This window comes from Bufo bufo, chromosome 6, assembly GCF_905171765.1.
Source record: "Bufo bufo chromosome 6, aBufBuf1.1, whole genome shotgun sequence".
NCBI lineage: Eukaryota > Metazoa > Chordata > Amphibia > Anura > Bufonidae > Bufo > Bufo bufo.
This window is the reverse complement of record NC_053394.1, coordinates 94239089-94248789: the sequence shown is the minus strand read 5'-3', so window position 1 is coordinate 94248789 and position 9701 is coordinate 94239089. Positions and strand designations below refer to the sequence as shown.

General features: G+C 45.6%; 1 long non-coding RNA gene across 1 annotated transcript; it reads right to left on the bottom strand.

Moving 5' to 3' along the window:
- Window positions 1–1879: 1879 nt before the first annotated feature.
- Window positions 1880–9379, bottom strand: LOC121006159. Its single transcript, XR_005780028.1, has 3 exons — window positions 9368–9379; window positions 4100–4103; window positions 1880–2015 (listed from the first exon to the last, which is right to left on the bottom strand). It is a non-coding gene; the product is annotated as an uncharacterized LOC121006159 (long non-coding RNA).
- Window positions 9380–9701: the final 322 nt, after the last annotated feature.

The following is a 9701-nucleotide window of genomic DNA, read 5'->3' as shown; positions in this document are numbered from 1 at the left end:
GGTTTGGGCTGGTATCATCAAAGATGAGCTTGTGGGGCCTTTTCGGGTTGAGGATGGAGTCAAGCTCAACTCCCAGTCCTACTGCCAGTTTCTGGAAGACACCTTCTTCAAGCAGTGGTACAGGAAGAAGTCTGCATCCTTCAAGAAAAACATGATTTTCATGCAGGACAATGCTCCATCACACGCGTCCAAGTACTCCACAGCGTGGCTGGCAAGAAAGGGTATAAAAGAAGAAAATCTAATGACATGGCCTCCTTGTTCACCTGATCTGAACCCCATTGAGAACCTGTGGTCCATCATCAAATGTGAGATTTACAAGGAGGGAAAACAGTACACCTCTCTGAACAGTGTCTGGGAGGCTGTGGTTGCTGCTGCACGCAATGTTGATGGTGAACAGATCAAAACACTGACAGAATCCATGGATGGCAGGCTTTTGCGTGTCCTTGCAAAGAAAGGTGGCTATATTGGTCACTGATTTGTTTTTGTTTTGTTTTTGAATGGCAGAAATGTATATTTGTGAATGTTGAGATGTTATATTGGTTTCACTGGTAAAAATAAATAATTGAAATGGGTATATATTTGTTTTTTGTTAAGTTGCCTAATAATTATGCACAGTAATAGTCACCTGCACACACAGATATCTCCCTAAAATAGCTAAAACTAAAAACAAACTAAAAACTACTTCCAAAAATATTCAGCTTTGATATTAATGGGTTTTTTGGGTTCATTGAGAACATGGTTGTTGTTCAATAATAAAATTAATCCTCAAAAATACAACTTGCCTAATAATTCTGCACTCCCTGTATAAAGTTATTGGTTTGGAGGGGTTAATGGAAACACCTTGGCATTAGGCATGTATAAAGTTATTGGTTTGAAGGGGTTAATAACTTTATACATGCCCATTGCCAAGGTGCTTCCATTAACCCCTCAAACCAGTAACTTTATACATGCCTAATGCCAAGGTGTTTCCATTAACCCCTCCAAACCAATAACTTTATACATGCCCATTGCCAAGGTTCTTCCATTAACCCCTCTCCAAACCAATAACTTTATACATGACAGCCTAATGCCAAGGTGCTTCCATTAACCCCTCCAAACCAATAACTTTATACATGCCCATTGGGTTTGGAGGGGTTAATGGAAACACCTTGGCATTAGGCATGTATAAAGTTATTGGTTTGAAGGGGTTAATAACTTTATACATGCCCATTGCCAAGGTGCTTCCATTAACCCCATTAACCCCTCCAACCAATAACTTTATACATGCCTAATGCCAAGGTGTTTCCATTAACCCCTCCAAACCAATAACTTTATACATGCCCATTGCCAAGGTTCTTCCATTATCCCCTCTCCAAACCAATAACTTTATACATGCCAGCCTAATTCCAAGGTGCTTCCATTAACCCCTCCAAACCAATAACTTTATACATGCCCATTGGGTTTAGAGGGGTTAATGTAAGCACCTTGGCATTAGGCATGTATAAAGTTATTGGTTTGTAGGGGTTAATGAAAGCACCTTGGAGGTGCGTTCTTTAACCCCTCTCTAAACCAATAACTTTATACGTGCCAAGGTGGTGCCTGCAGCCTCCATTAACCACTCTCTCTCCATCTGCCTTTCATTTCAATATCAATTTACAGTGCCCCCGATTCCCCCCTGGCGTGCCTCTAGTGCTGTTAACTTAAATTACCTAATGGCACTGGCACTAGTGAGGAGGGCGCAGCCGCAGACACATGGGGTCCGAGACCGTCTTCATCCCAGCATGCACTGGGACCTTACGTGACGTCAGACACACATCGTTAGCCGGCGTGATGACGATGTATGAGCGCAACTGCGCATTACACAAAGTCCTGCCTCTCTGGCCTCCGGAGGACACACGGAAGCGGTGAGTGAGACGCTTAATTTCACTCCCGCTCCGTGATCATGTGATGTAATGATTACTCGATGCAGGGAAACTGCATCGATGAATTTTTTGACTCGATTTAATCGAGTTATTCGAATAATCGTTTCAGCCCTACTCGGCGGGATTCGTCGGATTCGAATTACGGAAATGACGTCAGGATTCGAGTCCACGAATCCCACGATTCCAGCAAGATTCGATTGATTAGTGGATTCGACGAATCCCCCGTCCCATCTCTAATATAAATTAAATAACTTTTCAATTAATCAGCTGTTGGCGGATGTATAGTTGTTAAAAGTGCTACATCAATATTGTCACTATTCAGTAAAAATGCATATTACTGAATAAAAGACCTAAATATTGATTTCAGAGGTAACTCTCTGATTGGAATAATTTCATTCCATAATCAATACCAGGCTTGATAATTTATAAGTTGTGTGACCATCCTGCCCGATTATCCGAGATTTGTCAATGTTTGCGCAGACCAAGGGTTCGTATCTATCCTTTAACATTATTACGTTTTTATATCTAAAAATTGTGGTCGAGACGGATTGTATTATATTCTTCTGTCTGATAGGTACTGTGTACACACTGGTATTTGTGTTTGTGCTATCTAGTGGCACATTTTTTGGTACTGCATATCACTGTGTATCATTGCAGATTATTGAATTTCACATTGATTAGTCTTTGATGGTATTTTAAATCATTTATATTTTTGCATAGACGCTTGTACCTCATTTACTGATTGCACAACATAATTCAATTAACAACGATCTCTTTTTGAGGTGTTTTATATGTTCACCTCGAGGATCAATACCTTCAGAAATTTTTCCTTTGATCCTTTCTTTTATATAAAGCCTTTTGCTTTATATCCCCGACAATTGACACACGTGAATACATATTACATGGCCTCACACTGTATAGATATAGTAGTGTCTTCTCATTTAACCCCTGCAGAGACTTGTAGTGCCTCAGTGTACAATAATTAATTCCTAGTTTTTTATAGAAATGAAATAAAAGCAGCCAAACTAGAGACAAAGAGATTAATTGCCAAAGATAGTAAAACTAACCCTAAAATGTTCTTCAATTATATAAATGTTAAAAAGTATAAATCTGAAGGTGTCGGCCCTTTAAGTAATGAGGGGGGAGTCGCAGAGAGCGACGAGGAGAAAGCAAAGCTGTTAAATATTTTTTTCTCCAATGTATTCACTGAGGAAAATAAACTGTCAGATGAAATGCTGAATGTAAAAATAAATTCCCCATTAAAAGTGTCCTGTCTGACCCAGGAAGAAGTACAACAGCGACCTAAAAAGATTAAAATAGACAAATCGCCAGGACACGATGGCATACACCCTGGTATCCTAAGGGAATTAAGTAATGTCATAGCCAGACCCTTATTTCTGATATATTTCTGATATTTGCGGACTCTATACTGACAGGGAATGTTCCACAGGATTGGCGCATAGCAAATGTGGTGCCAATATTTAAAAAGGGTCCAAAAACAGAGTCTGGTAACTATAGGCCGGTTTTTTTTTTGTCTTCCTCTGGATCAGCTTGCAGGATGACAGGCCGAACTGGATGGACAAATGTCTTTTTTCGGCCTTATGTACTATGTTACTATGCTATGTTAAATCACTCCTGGTCTGTCTTATGTCTGCCCACGGCTGGTTGGGGGACCAAGTTTGGGGAACTGCCAAGGGCCTATGGTCCTTTTCACATGGGCAAGATTTCCACGCGGGTGCAATGCGTGAGGTGAGCGCATTGCACCCGCACTGAATCCGGACCCATTCATTTCTATGGGGCTGTGCACATGAGCGGTGATTTTCACGCATCACTTGTGCGTTGTGTGAAAATTGCAGCATGCTCCTCTTTGTGCGTTTTTCTCGTAACGCAGGCCCCATAGAAATGAATGGGGTTGCGTGAAAATCGCAAGCATCCACAAGCAAGTGCGGATGCGGTGTGATTTTCACGCACGGTTGCTAGGTGACGATCGGGATGGGGACCCGATCATTATTATTTTCCCTTATAACATCGTTATAAGGGAAAATAATAGCATTCTGAATACAGAATGCATAGTACAATAGGGCTGGAGGGGTTAAAAAAAATATATATATATTAACTCACCTTAATCCACTTGTTCGCGCAGCTGGCATCTCTTCTGTCTTCTTTCTTCAGGACCTGGGTAAAGGACCTGTGGTGACGTCACTACGCTCATCACATGATCCATCACCATGGTGATGGATTATGTGAATGACCATGTGATGAGTGTAGTGACATCATCAAAGGTCCTTTTCCTCACAGATGAAGACAGAAGAGATGCCGGCTGCTTGAACAAGTGGATTAAGGGGAGTTAAAATATATATTTTTTTTTAACCCCTCCAGCCCTATTGTACTATGCATTCTGTATTCAGAATGCTATTATTTTCCCTTATAACGATGTTATAAGGGAAAATAATAATGATCGGGTCCCCATCCCGATCGTCACCTAGCACCCAGCCCTATTTTACTATGCATTTTGTATTCAGAATGCTATTATTTTCCCTTTTAACCATGTTATAAGGGAAAATAATACAATCTAGTCAACCTTGAACCCAAACCTGAACTTCTGAGAAGAAGTTCGGGTCTGGGTACCACAGTCGGATTTTTATCACGCGCGTGCAAAACACATTGCACCAGCGCGATAAAAACTGAACAACGGAACGCAATCGCAGTCAAAACTGACTGCAATTGCGTACCTACTCGCGCAGTTTTTCTGCAACGCATCCGGACCTTATCCGGACACACTCGTCTGCAAGGGACCTTAGGGTGAGTTCACACTAGCGTTAGGAATTCTGTTATGGCTTTCCGTTATAACGGAAAATAACCGAATGCCCAGACAGAATGCAAAACGGAAGCCTTTAAAAGGCATTCCGTTTGCTTTCCGTCCTAATAGAAGTCTATGGGAAAGCATAACGGATCCGTCTGGGTCCTGTTATGCAAGACAGAAAACAAAGTCCTGTTTACAGGACTTTGTTTTCCGTCTTGCATAACGGGACCCAGACGTATCCGTTTTGATTCCCATAGACTTCTATTAGGACGGAAAGCAAACGGAATGCTTTTTAAAGGCTTCCGTTTTGCATTCCGTCATAATACAATTCTATGGGCAGAAGAACGGATCTGTCCAAACTATACAGAATACAGCACCCCACAGTATACAGTAGAGCAGTATAGCACCCCCCAGTATACAGCACCCCACAGTATACAGTAGAGCAGTATAGCACCCCACAGTATACAGCACCCCAAAATATACAGCCCCCACAGTATAAAGCATAACAGCCCATGTCACCTTTTCCTGATGTAATCTTCACAAAAAAAGCTCCACAGTTAAGGCAAACTTCTCCTGCAGCAACACTCCTGGTAGAAAGAAAGGACCTTTGATGACCTCATAGCCATGTGATCAGTAATATTGCTAGGTTACTGGTCACATGGTGATGATGTCATCTAAGGTCCTTTCTCCTAAGAGAATCACAGCTCTCACAGTTCGCTACCTGGAGTGCCAGCAGGCATGGCATGGCAGCACCCCCCTGTGTAACTGACAACCTGACACCCGGGGCAGTGGCTAGCAGGGCTCAAGAGGCAGATGCCTTGGGCTCCCCAGGAGCAACTGGGCCCGGGACAGCTGCCCCTTGTGCCCCTTTTTAAAGACAGCCCTGAAGCAGGGGTGTGATATACCATTTTACCAATAATATACTTTTTATATAGTGCATTTAGGTAGTGCAGCATTTGTCTGCGGTTTTGCTGCGTTACCGCATCTACACAGAGTGACAAACACTATTGAAACCACTATTAAAACCAATAATTTCTACTGGTGTGATTTACCAGTTGCCCCCCCAAAAAACTGATTGAGGCAGGGGTGTGATATACCTTCTTCCACAAATACTGCTCTTCTATAGGGACTTTTGTCACAGGGTCATTTTGAAAATGACAGGCAGAGGAAAAGGCAGGCCATTCCGCAGGGGTGGTAGGGGTCGGGCCGAAGCCTAAGTGGGAAGTTGCAGAAGGTGCATGCGATTACGTCAAAGGACGCACCAGACTTGGTTGAGTGGCTCACTCAGCCTTCCGCTTCTGCACTCTCCTCATCCTCTCTATCTGCACCCTCTTCACTCTCTGCTGTGTCCACCCCCAAAGACACCACCATATCCCCTCCGCTTGAGTCAGAGGAATAATTTTTCCATACATTCCAAGACCTTACCGATGCGCAGCCATTCTTGGCATCGGATCAGGAAGAGGAGGTATCAACTGTCGCCACCCAGCAGTCTGACGACAGTACCCAGATCAGCCCAATTTGGGTGGTCCCCGCTGTTGCTGCCTACTCCGAGATCTCTAATGTCAGTGGTGGTGAACGTGACGAATCCGATGATGACGTGTCGATGGACGTCACGTGGGTGCCCACAAGAGAGGAAGAGGAGGGGAGTTCAGAGGGAGAGACGGAGCAGCAGTGCACAGGAGGCAAAAAGCAGACTGCTAATGTATCTGGAACGAAACATCCACCATGCACGGTCACATCTGATGCTCCCAGGATGCCGGCACATGGCTCCGCAGTGTGGGCTTTTTTAATGTGTCCGCTGTTGACAATAGTGTTGCCATCTGCAGCCTGTGCTGTCAACAAATAAGTCGCGGTAAGCCCAACACTCACCTAGGGACGACTGCCTTAATAAGGCACCTGGCCTCCCATCACCGAGCCCAGTGGGAGCAACACCGTCAGAACCCACAAAGCCACACTCCTGGCGCTCACTGTCCTGCCTCTTCTCCTTCTCCTATCTACTTCCAGTTATACCCCACTCCACCTTCCACTGTGCCGTCGTCACGTTCATCTGGCAAAAGGCAGGCTTCCTTGCCCCAAATGTTCGAGCGAAAAAAGATGATGACGCCGGATAACCCTCTTGCCCAAAGGCTGACCGCTGGCTTGTCAGAGCTGCTAGCACGCCAACTACTGCCATATAAACTGGTGGACTTGGAGGCCTTTAGAAAATTTGTGGCCATTGGAACACCGCAATGGAAGGTCCCCGGAAGGAAATATTTCTCCTAGAAGGGCATCCCAGAGCTATATGGCCAATGTTCAGCGGCAAGTGAATGTATCTTTGGCACACAGTGTCGGTGCCAAGATACATCTGACCACAGACACGTGGTCTAGCAAACACGGGAAGGGAAGGTACATTTTACTGCCCACTGGGGGAACCTTCTGACGGCTGTCAAGCATGCAACCCGTGGCACCCATGTAGATTTGGTGTTACCGCCACGTATTGCATGCAGGCCTGCCTCTTCTTCTTCTCCTCCTACTCCATCCTCCCTCTCCTCCTCGGCTGACTCCTCCTTTTCCGCTGCTACCGCCTCTTCCGCTGCGCCCCCCAAGATCCCCAGAACCTATTCGACGTGCCAGGTGAGACGTTGCCATGCTGTGCTGCGTCTGTTGTGCCTGGAAGCCAAGAGCCATACCGGTCCTGCACTCCTTTCAGCTTTGCGGTCACAGGCAGATCAGTGGCTAACCCCACTCAATTTGACAGTTGGTAAAGTGCTGTGTGACAACGGTTCCAATCTGCAGAGCATGCTGAAACAAATGACACACGTGCCGTGCATAGCACACATCCTGAACTTAGTTGTGCAGCGATTCGTTGCCAAATAACCCGGGGTCCAGGACGTCTTGCGGCAAGCCAGGAAAATTTCTGGCCATTTTAGATCTTACACGGCCATGGCTCACCTTGCTGACGTTCAGCGGCGACACCACCTGCCCGTCAGACGTCTGATTTGTGACTGCCCGACACGATGGAACTGCACGTTGTATATGCTTGATAGGCTGCTCCAGCAGAAATGTGCAGTTAATGACTACCTGTATGAACTCTGTGGCAGGACAGGTTCTGGGAGCTTGTATTTTTTTTAACGGCGCAAGTGGCTGCTCATGCGCGACGCATGCAGACTTCTGAGGCCATTTGATGAGATCACCAAACTAGTCAGTTGCAGCCAGGGCACCATCAGTGACATCGTACCTTACGCCTTCTTTCTGGAGCGTGCATTGCGTCGTGTCATTGATCAAGCCGTCGAGGAGCAGGAGCAGGAAGATGAGGAAGTCGCAATGCTGGATGAATTCCCCGGGGGAGCTACTCCTTCTGAGACAAGTGAACAACAGGAGTCTTAAAAGGAGTCAGAGGAGGATGGTGACGGGGCGGAGGAGGAGCAAGAAGAGCATGCTTTAAACGTTTATGGGATCCCTGGTGTTGTCCGTGGATGGGGGGAGGAGAACGAGGACAACATTATCCTGAATGATGAGTAGGAGCCAGGCCACTCCACCGTTTCCAGTTTAGTGCAAATGGGGGCCTTCATGCTCCAGTGTTTGAAGAGGGACACCCGTATAAAAAGCATAAAGGGCAAGGACCAGTACTGGGTGGCAACGTACTTAGACCCCCTGTACAAACACAAAATGGCAGAAATGTTACCACCATCACAGAGGGCTGTCAGAATGCAGCACTTCCAGGCCTTGCTTCGAGAAATGCTGCATTCTGCTTTTGGGGGCTCTGGCAGAGGAATTTCCACTCACAGAGAAACAGTTGCGGGTACCAATCCAACAGCGCATGGAAGAAGAGCGCAGTTTGAAGATGTGTTGGTAACTTCGGATATGAGATCATTCTTGCAGCCAACACATCGACAGCCGTCCTCCGGATCCAGCCTCAGGGAACGCCTAGACCAACAGGTGTCTGACTACATCGGGTTAACGGCCAATGTGGACGCTCTGAGAAGCGATGAACCCCTGGACTACTGGGTGTGCAGGCTTGACCTGTGGGCAGAGCTGGCACAATTCGCCATGGAACTGTTGGCTTGCCCCTTGTCCAGTGTCCTGTCCGAAAGAATGTTCAGCGCAGCAGGGGGGATCGTGACCGATAAGCGCACTTGCCTAGCTAAAAATGAATGAGGCATGGATCTCGGAGGAATTCAACACATGTGACGAGTCGACCATGTTTGATTGAATTTCCTCATGACAGCCCACAAATTTCCGCCACCACCCAGAACAAATCATGGTCCCTATCTTAGCTAAATACAGCAGCATAAAAGGCCTTTTATGTCCGTTGAATGCCTAATTTTTGGGGTCTGTACTGGCCGACAGTTACATATTTATCCTGTGACCGTCTAATGTACCTCCAGCCACAGAATCCAACGTTCTTTGCTGTCAGGTGAATGCCTATTGGCTAATTTTTGGGGCCTGTACTGGCTTACAGTTACATATTTATCCTTTGACCGCCTAATGTACCTCCAGCCACAGAATCCAAAGTTCTTTGCAGTCAGGTGAATACCTATTGGCTTATTTTTGGGGCCTGTACTGGCCGACAGTTACATATTTATCCTGTGACCGCCTAATGCACCTCCAGCCACAGAATCCAAAGTTCTTTGCTGTCAGGTGAACGCCTATTGGCTAATTTTTGTGGCCTGTACTGGCCGACAGTTACATTTTTATCCTGTGACCGCCTAATGTCCCTCCAGCCACAGAATCCTACAAAGTTGTGTGCTGTCAGGTGAATGCCTATTGCCTATTTTTTGGTGCCTGTACTGGAGTGGCAAGTTCTCACAACAATACTTAGTGCACCAATCACTAATATCTCATGAGACCTTATAAAATGTGAAGTTGTGTGTACCGCGGAAAAATAAATCGCATCATTAGGAATTTTCGCAATGGCGCTTTTTTAAACACTCGATCTGCATATACAGCGATGGTTATAACATGCATGTGAAATGTAATCAAATACACAGTGATCAGAAATTCTTCCTCAACGTTGT